Source organism: Schistocerca nitens, chromosome 5, assembly GCF_023898315.1.
Source record: "Schistocerca nitens isolate TAMUIC-IGC-003100 chromosome 5, iqSchNite1.1, whole genome shotgun sequence".
Classification (NCBI taxonomy): Eukaryota; Metazoa; Arthropoda; class Insecta; order Orthoptera; family Acrididae; genus Schistocerca; species Schistocerca nitens.
In genome coordinates this window covers 831,106,567-831,124,450 of record NC_064618.1, presented here as the reverse complement: position 1 = coordinate 831,124,450, position 17,884 = coordinate 831,106,567, and positions in this window count along the sequence as shown.

Below are 17,884 nucleotides of genomic sequence, written 5' to 3'. Positions count from 1 at the left end.
CGTCGAGGGGACACTGAATAGTGCACGGTACATCCAAACCGTCATCGAACCCATCGTTCTACCATTCCTAGACCGGCAAGGGAACTTGCTGTTCCAACAGGACAATGCACGTCCGCATGTATCCCGTGCCACCCAACGTGCTCTAGAAGGTGTAAGTCAACTACCCTGGCCAGCAAGATCTCCGGATCTGTCCCCCATTGAGCATGTTTGGGACTGGATGAAGCGTCGTCTCACGCGGTCTGCACGTCCAGCACGAACGCTGGTCTATCTGAGGCGCCAGGTGGAAATGGCATGGCAAGCCGTTCCACAGGACTACATCCAGCATCTCTACGATCGTCTCCATGAGAGAATAGCAGCCCGCATTGCTGCGAAAGGTGGATATACACTGTACTAGTGCCAACATTGTGCATGCTCTGTTGCCTGTGTCTATGTGCCTGTGGTTCTGTCAGTGTGATCATGTGATGTATCTGACCCCAGGAATGTGTCAATAAAGTTTCCCCTTCCTGGGACAATGAATTCACGGTGTTCTTATTTCAATTTCCAGGAGTGTATATTGTGAAAAGCAATGGTCCCATAACACTCCCCTGTGGCACGCCAGTGGTTACTTTAACGTCTGTACACGTCTCTCCATTGATAACAACATGCTGTGTTCTGTTTGCTAAAAACTCTTCAATCCAGCCACACAGCTGGTCTGATATTCCGTAGGCTCTTACTTTGTTTATCAGGCGACAGTGCGGAACTGTATCGAACGCCTTCCGGAAGTCAAGAAAAATAGCATCTACCTGGGAGCCTGTATCTAATATTTTCTGGGTCTCATGACAAATAAAGCGAGTTGGGTCTCACACGATCGCTGTTTCCGGAACCCATGTTGATTCCTACATAGTAGATTCTGGGTTTCCAAAAACGACATGATACTCGAGCAAAAAACATGTTCTAAAATTCTACAACAGATCGACGTCAGAGATATAGGTCTATAGTTTTGCATATCTGCTCGACGACCCTTCTTGAAGACTGGGACTACCTGTGCTCTTTTCCAATCATTTGGAACCCTCCGTTCCTCTAGAGACTTGCGGTGCACCGCTGTTAGAAGGGGGGCAAGTTCTTTCGCGTACTCTGTGTAGAGTCGAATTGGTATCCCGTCAGGTCTAGTGGACTTTCCTCTGTTGAGTGATTCCAGTTGCTTTTCTATTCCTTGGACACTTATTTCGATGTCAGCCATTTTTTCGTTTGTGCGAGGATTTAGAGAAGGAACTGCAGTGCGGTCTTCCTCTGTGAAACAGCTTTGGAAAAAGGTGTTTAGTATTAAAGCTTTACGCGTGTCATCCTCTGTTTCAATGCCATCATCATCCCGGAGTGTCTGGATATGCTGTTTCGAGCCGCTTACTGATTTAACGCAAGACCAGAACTTCCTAGGATTTTCTGTCAAGTCGGTACATAGAATTTTACTTTCGAATTGACTGAACGCTTCACGCATAGCCCTCCTTACGCTAACTTTGACATCGTTTAGCTTCTGTTTGTCTGAGAGGTTTTGGCTGCGTTTAAACTTGGAGTGAAGCTCTCTTTGCTTTCGCAGTAGTTTCCTAACTTTGTTGTTGTACCACGGTGGTTTTTTCCCGTCCCTCACAGTTTTACTCGGCACGTACCTGTCTAAAACGCATTTTACGATTGCCTTGAACTTTTTCCATAAACACTCAACATTGTCAGTGTCGGAACAGAAATTTTCGTTTTGATCTGTTAGGTAGTCTGGAATCTGCCTTCTATTACTCTTGCTAAACAGATAAACCTTCCTCCCTTTTTTTGTATTCCTATTAACTTCCATATTCAGGGATGCTACAACGGCCTTATGATCACTGATTCCCTGTTCTGCACATACAGAGTCGAAAAGTTCGGGTCTGTTTGTTATCAGTAGGTCCAAGATGTTATCTCCACGAGTCAGTTCTCTGTTTAATTGGTCGAGGTAATTTTCGGATAGTGCACTCAGTATAATGACACTCGATGCTCTGTCCCTACCACCCGTCCTAAACATCTGAGTGTCCCAGTCTACATCTGGTAAATTGAAATCTCCACCTAAGACTATAACATGCTGAGAAAATTTATGTGAAATGTATTCCAAATTTTCTCTCAGTTGTTCTGCCACTAATGCTGCTGAGTCGGGAGGTCGGTAAAAGGAGCCAATTATGAACCTAGCTCGGTTGTCGAGTGTAACCTCCACCCATAATAATTCACAGGAACTACCCACTTCTACTTCACTACAGGATAAACTACTACTAACAGCGACGAACACTCCACCACCGGTTGCATGCAATCTATCCTTTCTAAACACCGTCTGTACCTTTGTAAAAATTTCGGCAGAGTTTATCTCTGGCTTCAGCCAGCTTTCTGTACCTATAACGATTTCAGCTTCGGTGCTTTCTATCAGCGCTTGAAGTGCCGGTACTTTATCAACGCAGCTTCGACAGTTGACAATTACAATACCGATTGCTGCTTGGTCCCCGCATGTCCTGACTTTGCCCCGCACCCGTTGAGGCTGTTGCCCTCTCTGTACTTGCCCGAGGCCACCTAACCTAAAACACCGCCCAGCCCACGCCACACAACTCCTGCTACCCGTGTAGCCGCTTGCTGCGTGTAGTGGTCTCAGCGCCACTGTGCAGGGTATCAATGAGCACCAGCTACAACAGTTGCTGGCCACCCTGTCTCACGAGAGGATACAATGGTTTCGCGACACCCTTTACTACCGAAGCACTGTATGCATCTAGGCCAGAGGGGAATGCAGCGTCATATTGATAAATGGGCTCATACTGTGAAGCTATTTGTATGATTCGATTTTGTAATGACTCAGATAACATCAAATATTCTCTCAGACCGTGAAGTTTCATCTTGATTCCTCTTTCCCTTACTGATTCTTCAATCTACACGGCTAAAAAATGTACTGCGAAGGGCGAAAGAACTTCGTATACTATCACCTTCTTCGCGTATGGTGTGTGGGAATGATGAATATTTATGTCATAATACCTTTAGATTTCTGTACTAACCCACCACCCTATATTATTCAAATGATGACCATGTAAGAAATAGCATAGTGGAAGCAGCACTGTCGCACTGTTTTCCTTGAATAACCGTTTTCCGAGTTTGTCCGAGTTACACGCTGGTGCACGTTTCCAGAATGAAATGTTCACTCTCCTTACAGCTGTGTGCCGGACTGAGAGTCGAACTTATGCAGACAAGTGCTCTACCGACTGCGCTTCCCAAACGCTACTCAAAAAGAAATGAAATGATCGTACGGCATTGTTGGCCGGGAGACCCTATTCGGGGTGTTCGGCCGCCGAAATTGCAAGTCCTTTTTAGCTGACGCCACTTCGGTGAGTTGCGAGTCAACGATGAAGAAATGATGGTGAAAGACACACAACACCCAGTCATCTGGAGGCAGAGAAAATCCCCGACCCCGCCGGGATTCGAACCCGGGATCTCGTGCGCGGGAAGCGAAAACGCTACCGCAAGACCACGAGCTGCGGACAGCGGACCCGTCGTCAAGGCTTTACTTCCGCCAGTACCTCATCTCCGGTCTTCCAAACAAAGGTAAAAGTCCTGTGTTCGAATGTCAATCCGTCATACAGTTTTCATCTGCCCGGAAGTTTCAGTGTCACCTTGGTCTAAGGGTACCCATTGGGTGTTCCATTACAGTTCCATATGGCCTACACTTACCTATTTCGATCTCACCAGAACATCTCCGAATTCGTATGGTTTCTGGTGACATTCATCATCTTAGGGATTCAAAAGTCAGAACATTACTCAAAAATTAGTCGCACTGGTCGTGTGCTGACGTAAGCTGTCGCCAGCAGACTGGTCGTCAAGGAGGTTGCGAGAGGATCGATAGTGGGCGCTGGATCAAGCGCGCCTAACAGGAGAGGGGCCAAAGACAGACTCGCAAGTTACGCACTGCCAACGCCCTCTCGACCGCTAGTATTGAGATCGCCTCCTCGGACCAGATGGCCCACTTAGTCAGAGTCACATTCTCTAGTTCCCAATCAGTCAGTCAGTCGCAGTCGCAGAGTCAGTCACTGTTATAGTTGGTGCCTGTCAGTTTACATTACCGGATATGGGAGTGTACTGTTTGTAGCGAGACTTGTACTTCATTGAGGCTAATGTGAACTATTACGGAAGAGCTTGCACCACAACACCTGGACGGGCCTAAAGATAAGTAGCTTCTTATTCTTGTTAATACAGAGCCCTGTTAATACATGTGTGCAGTTGTGTTGAAGAAAGTGAATACTGGCCACCAAAAAACATGCTCTCCCTGGCTTTCCCTGGTACAAGACTCTACAGTGGCAACGACGACACAAAAGATCGACTATACAGCTTTCTTTACAGAAGTACTGCACTACATCAGAAGTTGCTCAGCGACCTCATTTAATTTATAAGGCCATAATCACACCAAAAACGTGCGGTGGATTTGTTTAATTCTCTTATTTTCCCATTTCCCGGCTACTTGGTCTGACCTGAATGTGTGATTTCCAGCACACATTACTGCACACATTCTTTCACGACGAAACTCCAGGTGAGCTGGCACTGGGGCTGGAGGTTCCCAGTTGAGATGGGCGTGTGACTTACTGCAGAGGGAATTCTCCCCAAATTGGACTTTTGTTTTTGTTGCAATATGTTCCAGGTAATGTACGAGCGCCTGGAGTGCGTTTTTCTCTCTGTCTGTGAGGGTAGTACTAAAGTCGATGAATTCGGCATGCGCTGTACTGTAATAAGTACTGTTTCCAATTATTAATGACGATCGCACCAGTCCGACTGTCAAAAATAATAACGCATAAAGTCATATAAATACGAGGTCAAGTAACAATTGAGGTGGGGCTGTACCTGTTTTGTCTCCCTACAAAACTACTGACACTAAAACCTACGCATTATGTGACTGAATATATTTTTTGTAACTCGAAAAAATTTATACAAGCGTATGCTAACAAAAATTGTGACGGAAATCATACTACAGTGACCTCTCGGTTTACAGAACGATGGTTTATATGAAGATGGTCTTTTGAGCTCTTCCTATGACAGAAAGTACCAAATTTTTTTGCATATTGCCTCATCTTCATTCAATATACTCATTTAACAACCTACTGTGTTCATGTTTCATCGCATTTGCAAGCGAAATCTTGAACGACGGATTACCAGTAACACAAACTGAAGTAGTGGAAATAAACTATCCTATCTTGTAAATGCTCACCTGTTTAATGTATCCGTTACGGATTTCTTAATTATAATAACAGGGACTGTTACGCAATACCTGTTTGATGCATGATATTGATCATACATACAACAGTAATTCCCAGTTCATGCTCTGCTTTGTCTGTTGGTTGTACCACCTCGAATTATATTTCTATAAATCTTTTAATGTCTCAGATTAAAAGGTAACGTCCGTCTTCAGCTGAGAGGCTTATTACAAAAACTACACAATTCCAAAATCATGATTCTTCAGGAATCGGAAATAACGTCCCACCGTTTAAATGTGTGTGTGAATTGCTATGGGACCAAACTGCTGAGGTCACCGGACCCTGAACTTACACACTACTTGAACTAACTTACGCTAAGAACAACACGCAGACCCATGCCAGAGGGAGGACTCGAACCTCCGGCGGGAGGGGCCGCGCAGTCCGTGACATGGTGCCTCTAACCACGCGGCCACTCCGCACGGCTGTCCCACCATTTAAACCGAAGCCTGAAGAGCTTCCAAACGATATTCGTAGTATGCTCGTTTTGAAATGTACTGTCTATATTTAATTCTTAAGAAATGTATTTTCTTTGTACTCGACTGATGTTTGTAGAAATTTAAGAAATAAAGCTCCAATATTTTCCACTTGACTGTTTTCTTGTTTTTCAAAATGCCCTCTGGAGTGTGTAACAAGGAAGAACGAAACAATATCTTTTTTTTTAAAGAAACTTAAAATGGAGGTTTAGTCATTCCTGCTGTTCCCATTATTATTTGTTTTTCATTCTCACACCCTCCGCAATTTTCATCAACTTCCATCTGGTCCTCTTCAGTACTATTTTTATCTGTGGTATCATAAAGGAAGCCCTTATAGAAGGCGTTGTTGTCTCTTCCTCGAACTGCATCAAATTACGATGATCTCTGGGTTTAGTTTGCTAAATACTTGGATTCTTGTCGTCAAACTGATGTAGATCCAAGGTACTAAGTTATAAAGTAGCACTTCTTTTAACGGCACATTCCATGAACCAAAGTAAAAGTTTTCCAATGAGACACAAAACCTGTCTTGCCCATCACTATAAATCATCCGTTGCTCGTGGAGTTTCAGTGGTAGTTTAGACGTTTTCAAATAGAATGACTCAGTAGCACGTTTAATGTCTACAGTATCATCATGTTTCACTGTTTTCAGCTGCAATGGATGAGAAAATGTACAGGCTGGGACATTCACGTGGAACATATACTGCAACAACTTCAAGGAGATGGAATGTGCTAGAGGTGACAGCCTATACTGATGACCTCCTCGTGTTGGTCGGCAGCAACAGCCACTAGGAAATTGAGCGCAAAACAAAGATGCAATGACAGGTTACCGAATGATGCAAAAAGTTAAAACTGACAATGGTGCCCAATAAGTCGAATTACATACTACTTAAACGAAAACTAACCAGAGATTCAACTATACGGACGGGTCAAGCACTAGTTCTGAAGCATAGGAGTGCCCGATACCGTGGCGTCGTAATAGACGTGCACTGGAACTTCGCAGCCATCGTTGATGCAGTAGTCACACAGGCAATGAAAGTCCTGATTAAGCTTATAACAACTGAATTCTGGAGGTTCCATTTAACCTCTGGGTTAACCATACTCATAACAGCGTTCTAACGTCAATAGCGGTTTACGGTTCCAGTGTCTGGGCCCATAGTCTCAAGAGGGTGAAATCTGCCGTGGCTGTACGAATGGGGCAGCGAAACATCCTCCTACGAGGTTCCAGTGGAGTCTGCCGCACACAACCAAATGGGGAATTACTAATGATCCTCTTTTTATGCCCATTAGATCTTACAATAAGAGAAAAAGCTGTTAAACATTGGCTGAGGAAGCAGGAGTGGAAAGTATAGAGTTCATACATCTACACAATGAAAGAGATAAGAGAAAGTGTAATTACACAGTGGCAACAATAGTGAGATGAGGAGAGAGAGAGAGAGAGAGAGAGAGAGAGAGAGAGAGAGAGAGAGAGAAAGAAAGAGAGAGAGAGAGAGAGACATTAAAAATAAAACATCAACGTCTAACATGCGGATTGCAGCATTTTCTTACAGGTCCAGGTCCCTATCAAGTTTCATGAATTCGTGCAGTATTTTTCTTCCGTATGTACCACACATTTATGAGAAGTATTGATCGTTTAGTAAATAGCTGTGTCCTATCGCTGGAAACTAAACAATAAAGATAAGCAATAGATAGTAAAGGACTGAACCACAGCTTTATTTTTGTTCTGCCCAGCGCACTAGTCACTAAGCAGAACAAGCTCTTCTCTAATTTTCTAGTGGAATGTTGCTTATGTAGCTCAAGATAACGTATGCGATTTCGTTAGGACCTTTCCTTTCTTCATGTTCAAGATAGCGGCAAATTTAAAATGAGTCATCTGCCAAACTGTGGAGCCCCAAAACACTGCATGGCAAATGGCATTTGACTTCTAGTGTGGTAGGGCCTAGTTTTGCGTATTATCAGAGAAATGCAGTTAATGAGACCTTGTTCTGCTTTTAGAATATAGTTTTATTTCATGTTTACAAAAAGCTTGCCCTTTTCAGTCGCAATGATTGTTGCTCTACTGACGCTTCTCAAAATCTGTTTCCTCAGCTTTTACGAGGGCGGTTCAATAAGTAATGCAACACATTTTTTTTTCTGAAACAGGGGTTGTTTTATTCAGCTTTGAAATACACCAGGTTATTCCCCAATCTTTTAGCTACACAACACTATTTTTCAAAGTAATCTCCATTCAATGCTACGGCCGTATGCCAACTTGAAATGAGGGCCTGTATGCCTGCGCGGTACCATTCCACTAGTCGATGTCGGAGCCAACGTCGTACTGCATCAATAACTTCTTCATCATCCGCGTAGTGCATCCCACGGATTGCGTCCTTCATTGGGCCAAACATATGGAAATCCGACGGTGCGAGATCGGGGCTGTAGGGTGCTTGAGGAAGAACAGTCCACTGAAGTTTTGTGAGCTCCTCTCGGGTGCGAAGACTTGTGTGAGGTCTTGCGTTGTCATGAAGAAGGAGAAGTTCGTTCTGATTTTTGTGCCTACGAACACGCTGAAGTCGTTTCTTCAATTTCTGAAGAGTAGCACAATACACTTCAGAGTTGATCGTTTGACCATGGGGAAGGACATCGAACAGAATAACCCCTTCAGCGTCCCAGAAGACTGTAACCATGACTTTACCGGCTGAGGGTATGGCTTTAAACTTTTTCTTGGTAGGGGAGTGGGTGTGGCGCCACTCCATTGATTGCCGTTTTGTTTCAGGTTCGAAGTGATGAACCCATGTTTCATCGCCTGTAACAATCTTTGACAAGAAATTGTCACCCTCAGCCACATGACGAGCAAGCAATTCCGCACAGATGGTTCTCCTTTGCTCTTTATGGTGTTCGGTTAGACAACGAGGGACCCAGCGGGAACAAACCTTTGAATATCCCAACTGGTGAACAATTGTGACAGCACTACCAACAGAGATGTCAAGTTGAGCACTGAGTTGTTTGATGGTGATCCGTCGATCATCTCGAACGAGTGTGTTCGCACGCTCCGCCATTGCAGGAGTCACAGCTGTGCACGGCCGGCCCGCATGCGAGAGATCAGACAGTCTTGCTTGACCTTGCGGCGATGATGACACACGTTTTGCCCAACGACTCACCGTGCTTTTGTCCACTGCCAGATCACCGTAGACATTCTGCAAGCGCCTATGAATATCTGACATGCCCTGGATTTCCGCCAAAAGAAACTCGATCACTGCCCGTTGTTTGCAACGCACATCCGTTACGGACGCCATTTTAACAGCTCCGTACAGCGCTGCCACCTGTCGGAAGTCAATGAAACTGTACGAGACGAAGCGGGAATGTTTGAAAATATTCCACAAGAAATTTTCGGTTTTTTCAACCAAAATTGGCCGAGAAAAAAAATGTGTTGCATTACTTATTGAACTGCCCTCGTATATTGCTACTGAATGGATCACATAGAGAACATGTGTCAGATATGAGTATCCAAAAAGTATGTTAAAAGTTTTATACACTGTCCAGTAGCTTTTATAAGGAAGATTGATATGCTACTTCTGTAAAAATTCGAGCTGCGTAGAAGTTAGAGTCAAATCTTGCTGGCAGGTATTTTCGATTGGGGTTATCACACAGAGAATAGTGTGATTGCCTTGTTTTAAAGGACCTTATGTTACGAGGGCGGTTCAGAAAGTAACCTCCGGTTGATTTAAAAAAATACACCAAGTTAAATAAAAATATTTTAATATATACATCTTACAACTACATCTTTGCACTATTTTTCTACGCAGTCTCCATAGCGATTGAGGCACTTATCGCATCTCTTCACAAGCTTTGAAATTCCTTCTGCATAAAAATCACCCGCTTGTGCCTGGAGCCAGCCTGTGACCGCATCTTTGAGCTCTTCGTCGTCATCAAACCGCTGTGACCCGAGCCATTTCTTCAAATGCATGAAGAGGTGATAATCACTTGGCGCCAGGTCTGGGCTGTAAGGTGGATGGTTGATAACGTCCCACTTGAAGGACTCAAGAAGGGCCGTTGTTCTGCGAGCAGAGTGAGGACGGGCGTTATCGTGCAAAAAAACGATACCGGAAGTCAGCATACCACGGCGTTTGTTCTGTATAGCCCGTCGTAACTTTTTTATTGTTTCACAGTACACGTCTTGATTAATGGTCGTACCACGTTCCATGAATTCAACCAACAACACCCCTTTGGCATCCCAAAACACCGTTGCCATCAGTTTTCTGGCAGAAAAATCTTGCGAGGCTTTTCTTGGTTTGGTAGGCGAATTTGAATGTGCCCACATCTTTGATTGTTCTTTTGTCTCAGGGTTCACGTACTTAATCCAGGTTTCGTCACCGGTCACGATTCTGTTCAACAATGGTTCTCCTTCGTCCTCATAACGTGACAGAAAGTCTAATGCAGAGGCCATTCTTTGAGTTTTGTGGTGGTCGGTAAGAATTTTGGGCACCCATCGTGCACAGAACTTACGGTAACCCAATATTGCTGTCACTATCTCGTACAAGAGAGTCTTAGAAATCTGTGGAAAACCAGTAGACAACTCCGACATTGAGAAACGTCGATTTTCACGAACTTTTGCATCAACTGTCTGAACGAGTTCGTCAGTCACCAATGATGGTCTACCACTCCTCTCTTCATCATGAACGTTTTCTCGTCCACTTTTAAATAAACGTACCCATTCACGGACAACTCCTTCACTCACAACTCTTGGTCCGTACACAGCACAAAGCTCACGATGAATAGCTGCTGCAGAATATCCTTTGGCTGTAAAAAACCTTATGACAGCACGCACTTCACATTTGGCGGGGTTTTCTATTGCAGCACACATTTCAAACTGCCACAAAAACTAAACTAGCGCAGGTACGACGTTCACTCGACCACGGCTTGATGCCGACTGACCTGTTGAGTGCGTGAACGCACAGATGGCGTCGCTACTCCCCCCACAACCCGCACTGTGACCAATCGGAGGTTACTTTCTGAACCGCCCTCGTACATTCAGTCAATTGAACAATCAGTCCTGGTATCTCTTTTTGATCTGCTGTATGGCAACCTCTGTTATCTGTTGGGGACTGCTGTACATTACGAAACTTTTCTGAATTCTGGATAATCTGTTCTTGGCCATTCCTTGAAAGCTAAGGAACTCTGCTTTCAAACAGGAAAATTAATACCTGCAATTCTCAACATGCAGGAAACTGCAGCTGCCAGATTACAACGCCCTGCTTTGTCTGCAGTCCTGGCATGCTTCCTCTGAATGTGGTGCATAGTAATTGTGGATCACAGTACCACACAAAACTCGGCAACACACATCGATACCGCAGACGCTAGCGAGGCCTCGCTGCAACCTGCAGTGAGGAATAGGGGGCGCTTTTAAACACCACACCTCTCTCTCAGCACTGCAGCGTCCTGATGCGGAGGTCAACGAAGAGCTGAGCATGGAACTGCTCTGCTCCATTGCGTGACCTCAGCTGAAGCAGTCATCATCATCCTCCTCCTCGAGTAGGACTAAAGAGTTATTCAAGTCTCATATGGAAACGTATTTTAGTATATACTGACATTGTCCTTCAAGAGAACACTTGTAATTGTACGCATCAAGGAACGTTAGTCAATGACAGTTGTAGATATTTAAGAATTCATGTAGCAAAGGACTGTATAAGTAAATCTTTATCATTCACGTAATAAAGTGAACTAATATGCCGTATGCTGAAGCTTAGATGACCCATCTTTCTGCAAAATCAAAGAAACCACAGTTATCAGTGGGTGATTTTAGTTTCTCTGGTCATAACAGACATCAATCCAGCAAAATGAGAATAGGAAACCTACGAATCCTGGATTAGTCCGGATTTTCAAAAATGGTTCAAATTGCTCTAAGCACTATGGGACTAAACATCTGAGGTCATCGGTCCCCTAGACTGAGAACTACTTAAAACTAACTAACCTAAGGACATCACACACATCCATGCCCGAGGCAGGATTCGAACCTGCGACCGTAGCAGTCCCACGGTTCCGGACTGAAGTGCCTAGAGCTGCTCGGCCACAGCGGCCGGCTTGTCCGGATTTTGGAGAAATGACCAGGGACTAGTCTGCTCTTTGTGGAAGAGCAAAATTTTCAAATGGATATTTCTTTGATCTGAATGATTTTTGCCGAAACAAATTCTGCGATGAAACAGATGTGGTGAAGAAAAAAGAAGAAGCCAGTATTAACGCAAAATTTCATTTTTGGACGTGTGCAGTTTTTGTAGTAAACCTTTCAGTTTTAGATTTTTAATAACCTTCCAATGCCGTCACCAACCTCGAGGCACACATCAGCTTATTACCCACGACAATCCAACAAATTTGGAAAGTTCCTACAACGCCGTTTGCTCTTCACTATGAACTCCGCCTTGCAGTACAATGACTTCAAGCTGAAGGCATTTTGCTGCCCCGCCAACAGACAATGGCTACCCCAGTCATTGTCGTTGAAAAACCTAGGACGCTCTACAGATTTGTGGTTATTTTAGCAAAACACTTAATCCTCAACTCGTATTCTATTTCGGTGGTAGAAGATATTCAAGTGAAGCTTGCCACAGGCAAAGTTTTCACAAAAATTGACCTGCACAGCGCATTCTGTCAAGTTCTACTTGATGTTGCATCCCGTGAAGTGTTAGTCATCAATACGTCCTTTGGTTTACTTAGAAACAACCGCCTTTCCTTTCCAGTCGCACTGTGCATGCCATTTCCCAGCTGTAACTTGAATGTGCCTGGACTGCAAACTATCTGGACAATAGTCTGGTGGCTGGCAAATCCACTGAAAACTTTTCCGCAATATGAGTTTATTATTTTCAGTTTTTGATCGAGTGAATTTTAAACTTAATAATGGCAGTTATGACCTATTTATGCACAAAGTAGAATACCTCAGCCATGTCTTCACTGTCTAAGGAATTCGCCTGAGTCCACAATATGTTGAGGTCATTCAGGAACTGCATGTGCGCAACGAAAGGTCTCAGTTGGAACCTTTCCTTGAGCAACTCAGCTATCATCGTCAGTTCATACCTCATGCCACAGTACCTGCAGAACCCTTGCACCACCATTCCTACAAAAACATTCCCCGGAACTGGTTGCCTTGCTGTGAGAAAGCTTTTAGGGTCTTGTGGCAAGTGCTGTTGCTCGATAGCTTGATTGCATATGATCACTTAAAAGCCCTCATATGGGTGGCCGATGCTGTGGGTTATGGACTAGGCACAATTTACCCCACTTAACTGATGGCGTCAAACGACCCATTGCCTGCATGCCTAAAACTCTGGATACTGCTCAGCATAGTTATAGGCAAATAGAAAAATAGGTGCTTGTCACTAAGAAATTTCACGACTGTATCTATAGCAGAAATATAACCATTCTGACCGACTAAAATTCTCTTCTGCTGCTGTTCTAGTCCTCCAGCTCCGTTCCATCTAAGCGGGAATACCGCCTGCAAGGCGGGACGCTGTTCCTTTCCAGCTATATGTGAGTTATCAAATATGAACCCACGATATCGTGCTAACGCTAAAATGCTATCTTGCCCGCCTCTAGAGCAGAACCTCGACACTGATCCAAAAGTTTGTTATTCTATTGACTGACAAGATGGTACAAGAAACTTCGTGACAGATTAAAACTGTGTGCCGGACCGATACTCGAACTCAGGACCTTCGCCTGGCAAAGGAAGTTTCATATTAGCGAACATTCCGCTGCAGAGTGAAAATCTCACTCAGGATAGTGTAAGACTAAAAGTTTTCTATCCTTGTTGTGCTTGGAGTATTGACATCAGCAACCTTCCTCTTTCTATAAAATGAACTTGGTTGCAGACTTGTTTTCTAAAACAGAGCTGAGGAAAGCTTCTTTCTGTTCAGTTTAATGTTTTGGTTATAGTTTTGATGGTTGATTCAGGCGATTAACTATGTGAAGCATTGTAGAATTTAATCATTTATTTTGTGAACTTGGATTTTTAGGTAGGTTCATTGCTGAAGAACTAAGATTCATTCTGTTTTTGGAGACTTTTCTTCTACACAAACTTATAGGAACTTCAGAAGTGTTGGAACTGTGTTTACCAATATTTGACTGTTAATGGGTCCATAGAACAGAACAAACATGCATTATCATTGGCTTTCCAGCCAAGTATTTCTGAAACCGCTAAGTTTGCGTGCCCCCACGGTTAAAGTATAATGTGCATGGCGAAATGGTGCTATCTGAAACAGGTACTGAGGTAATTATGGTGCACTATGGACCATAGAGGGTAGGTGTAAACGATGATCGTCGAGATATACAGAGGGGTCCAAAAAAATGTATCCACTGTTTAAAAGTCCTTAACTGACAAACTAATTGACGGAGTTGTCTCATCTTTGGTACTGTAATAGTTTGTAGTTCCGGCAATCGCCACACAAGCGCTGTATTGCGTTGTTTTGTTTTGTCAGATGACAGTCGCCAGATAGTCAGGGTTTTGTTCGTAGTTTGCACAGTAACCGGTGAGGTGTACCTTCAGAAGCTACAGACATTCATTTTACCTGACATCCGAGACTTGTATGGAGACTGAAGAGTTCAATTCAACAAGGTGGTGCCCCAGACCACTACCAAAATCGTGTTACGGCGTATCTGGACGAAAATCTACCAGGAAGATGGATAGACTGTAGAGGTGCTGTGGAGTATCCACCACGTTCCCCAGAGCTAACCCCTCTGGACGTTTACCTGTGGGGAACACTAAAGGACGTCGTTTATCGACAAAAGGCACGCACATTGGATGAACTTTGAGAATCCATCGTACATTCATGTGCAAATATCCAACTCAATACGTTGCAGTCAGTAGTTCGTGCTGCAGTTCGGCGGCATCGTTTGTGTGTGGATGTTAATGGTGACCATTTCGAACACCTACAGTGATGTCTGTAAGCTGGACTTTAAGCTACACTTTCACCAAAAGTGAGACAACTCCGCCAATTAGTTTGCAAGTTATGGACTTTTAAACAGTGGATACATTTTTTTGGACCCCTCTGTATAAGGGCGAACAGACGTGCAACTGTTGAGCAGCTGATCACCCAGATCAACAAATGGCCTGCCAGCAGTGTCTCCTCAACGACTGTTCAGTGAGCAATACTGCTTAAGAGGCTCTGCAGCAGGCGCGTGGTTCTACACTCCTGGAAATGGAAAAAAGAACACATTGACACCGGTGTGTCAGACCCACCATACTTGCTCCGGACACTGCGAGAGGGCTGTACAAGCAATGATCACACGCACGGCACAGCGGACACACCAGGAACCGCGGTGTTGGCCGTCGAATGGCGCTAGCTGCGCAGCATTTGTGCACCGCCGCCGTCAGTGTCAGCCAGTTTGCCGTGGCATACGGAGCTCCATCGCAGTCTTTAACACTGGTAGCATGCCGCGACAGCGTGGACGTGAACCGTATGTGCAGTTGACGGACTTTGAGCGAGGGCGTATAGTGGGCATGCGGGAGGCCGGGTGGACGTACCGCCGAATTGCTCAACACGTGGGGCGTGAGGTCTCCACAGTACATCGATGTTGTCGCCAGTGGTCGGCGGAAGGTGCACGTGCCCGTCGACCTGGGACCGGACCGCAGCGACGCACGGATGCACGCCAAGACCGTAGGATCCTACGCAGTGCCGTAGGGGACCGCACCGCCACTTCCCAGCAAATTAGGTACACTGTTGCTCCTGGGGTATCGGCGAGGACCATTCGCAACCGTCTCCATGAAGCTGGGCTACGGTCCCGCACACCGTTAGGCCGTCTTCCGCTCACGCCCCAACATCGTGCAGCCCGCCTCCAGTGGTGTCGCGACAGGCGTGAATGGAGGGACGAATGGAGACGTGTCGTCTTCAGCGATGAGAGTCGCTTCTGCCTTGGTGCCAATGATGGTCGTATACGTGTTTGGCGCCGTGCAGGTGAGCGCCACAATCAGGACTGCATACGACCGAGGCACACAGGGCCAACACCCGGCATCATTGTGTGGGGAGCGATCTCCTACACTGGCCGTACACCACTGGTGATCGTCGAGGGGACACTGAATAGTGCACGGTACATCCAAACCGTCATCGAACCCATCGTTCTACCATTCCTAGACCGGCAAGGGAACTTGCTGTTCCAACAGGACAATGCACGTCCGCATGTATCCCGTGCCACCCAACGTGCTCTAGAAGGTGTAAGTCAACTACCCTGGCCAGCAAGATCTCCGGATCTGTCCCCCATTGAGCATGTTTGGGACTGGATGAAGCGTCGTCTCACGCGGTCTGCACGTCCAGCACGAACGCTGGTCCAACTGAGGCGCCAGGTGGAAATGGCATGGCAAGCCGTTCCACAGGACTACATCCAGCATCTCTACGATCGTCTCCATGGGAGAATAGCAGCCTGCATTGCTGCGAAAGGTGGATATACACTGTACTAGTGCCGACATTGTGCATGCTCTGTTGCCTGTGTCTATGTGCCTGTGGTTCTGTCAGTGTGATCATGTGATGTATCTGACCCCAGGAATGTGTCAATAAAGTTTCCCCTTCCTGGGACAATGAATTCACGGTGTTCTTATTTCAATTTCCAGGAGTGTATACACCCATGCTGACTGCTGTTCATCTGCGACAGTAGCCGGAATTTGCACACCGGTGTCGAAATTGGATGACCGTCGAGAGGCGGAAGATGGTTTTTTCAGATGAACCAATTTTAAGTTCCATCGGGCGGATGCCTGTTGTAGTGTATGACATGAAACGCCGGAAAGCAAAGATCCTGCCGCTTGCTACGGTTGCAGGTTCGAATCCTGCCTCGGGCATGGATGTGTGTGATGTCCTTATGTTAGTTAGGTTTAATTAGTTGTAAGTTATAGGGGACTGATGACCTCAGATGTTAAGTCCCATAGTGTTCAGAGCCATTTGAACCATTTGACGACCCCGCTGCAGAGTGAATATCTCATTCAGGACAGTGTAAGACTGAAAGTTTTCTATCCTTGTTGTACTTTGAGTACTTACAACAGCAACCTTCTTCTTTCTATAAAATGAACTTGGTTGCAGACTTGTTTTCTAAAACAGAGCTGAGAAAAGCTTCTTTCTATTCAAACTAAAGTCCTGATTATTGTTTTGTTTGGTTGCTTCAAGTGATTAACTGTGTGAAGTATTGTAGAATTTAATCATTTATTCTGTGAACTTGGAATTTTAGCTAAGTTCTTTGATGAAGAACTATCATTCATTCTGTTTTTGGAGACTATTGTTCTATACAAACTTATAGGAACTTAAAAATTGTTGGAATTGTGTTTATCAATATTTGTCCGTGAATGTGTCCATGGGACAGAACAAACATGCATTATCATTGGCTTTCCAGCCAAGTATTTCTGAAACCGCTAAGTTGGCGTGCCGTCATTTTTAAAGTATAATGCGCATGGCGAAACGGAGCTATCTGAAACTAGTACAGCGGTAATTATGGTGCACCATGGGCCATAAAGGACAGGTATAAACGATGACCGTGGAGATATATAGGTGAGAAGAGACGTGGAACTGTTGAGCAGCTGATCGCCCAGATCAACAAATGGCCTATCAGCAGAGTCTCCTCAACGACTGTTAAGTGAACAGTACTGCTTAAGGACCTCTGCAGCAGGTGCGTGGTTCAATGCACCCATGCTGACTGTTGTTCATCGGCGACAGTAGCCGGAATTTGCACACCAGTATCGAAACTGGATTATCGTTGAGTGGCGATAGATGGTCTTGTCAGATGAACCACTTTTTTATGTTCAATCGGGCAGATGGGTATTGACGTGTATGACATGAAACGTCTGAAAGCAAAGACCCTGCGCGCCTGCTACGGTCGCAGGTTCGAATCCTGCCTCGGTCATGAATGTGTGTGATGTCCTTATGTTAGTTAGGTTTAATTAGTTGTAAGTTATAGGGGACTGATGACCTCAGATGTTAAGTCCCATAGTGCTCACAGCCATCTGAACCATTTTGAACCACAGTGAATCAGCACAAGTATGCGTGTATTCCTGAGGACCATGTCGAACACTAAACGCACTCTGTTCCACCTCAGCACAAGGTCATCCACCAGCAGGACAATGCAACGTGTCACACACCTCGCAGTGTACACTGCTGGCCATTAAAATTGCTACTCCACGAAGATGACGTGCTACGGACGCGA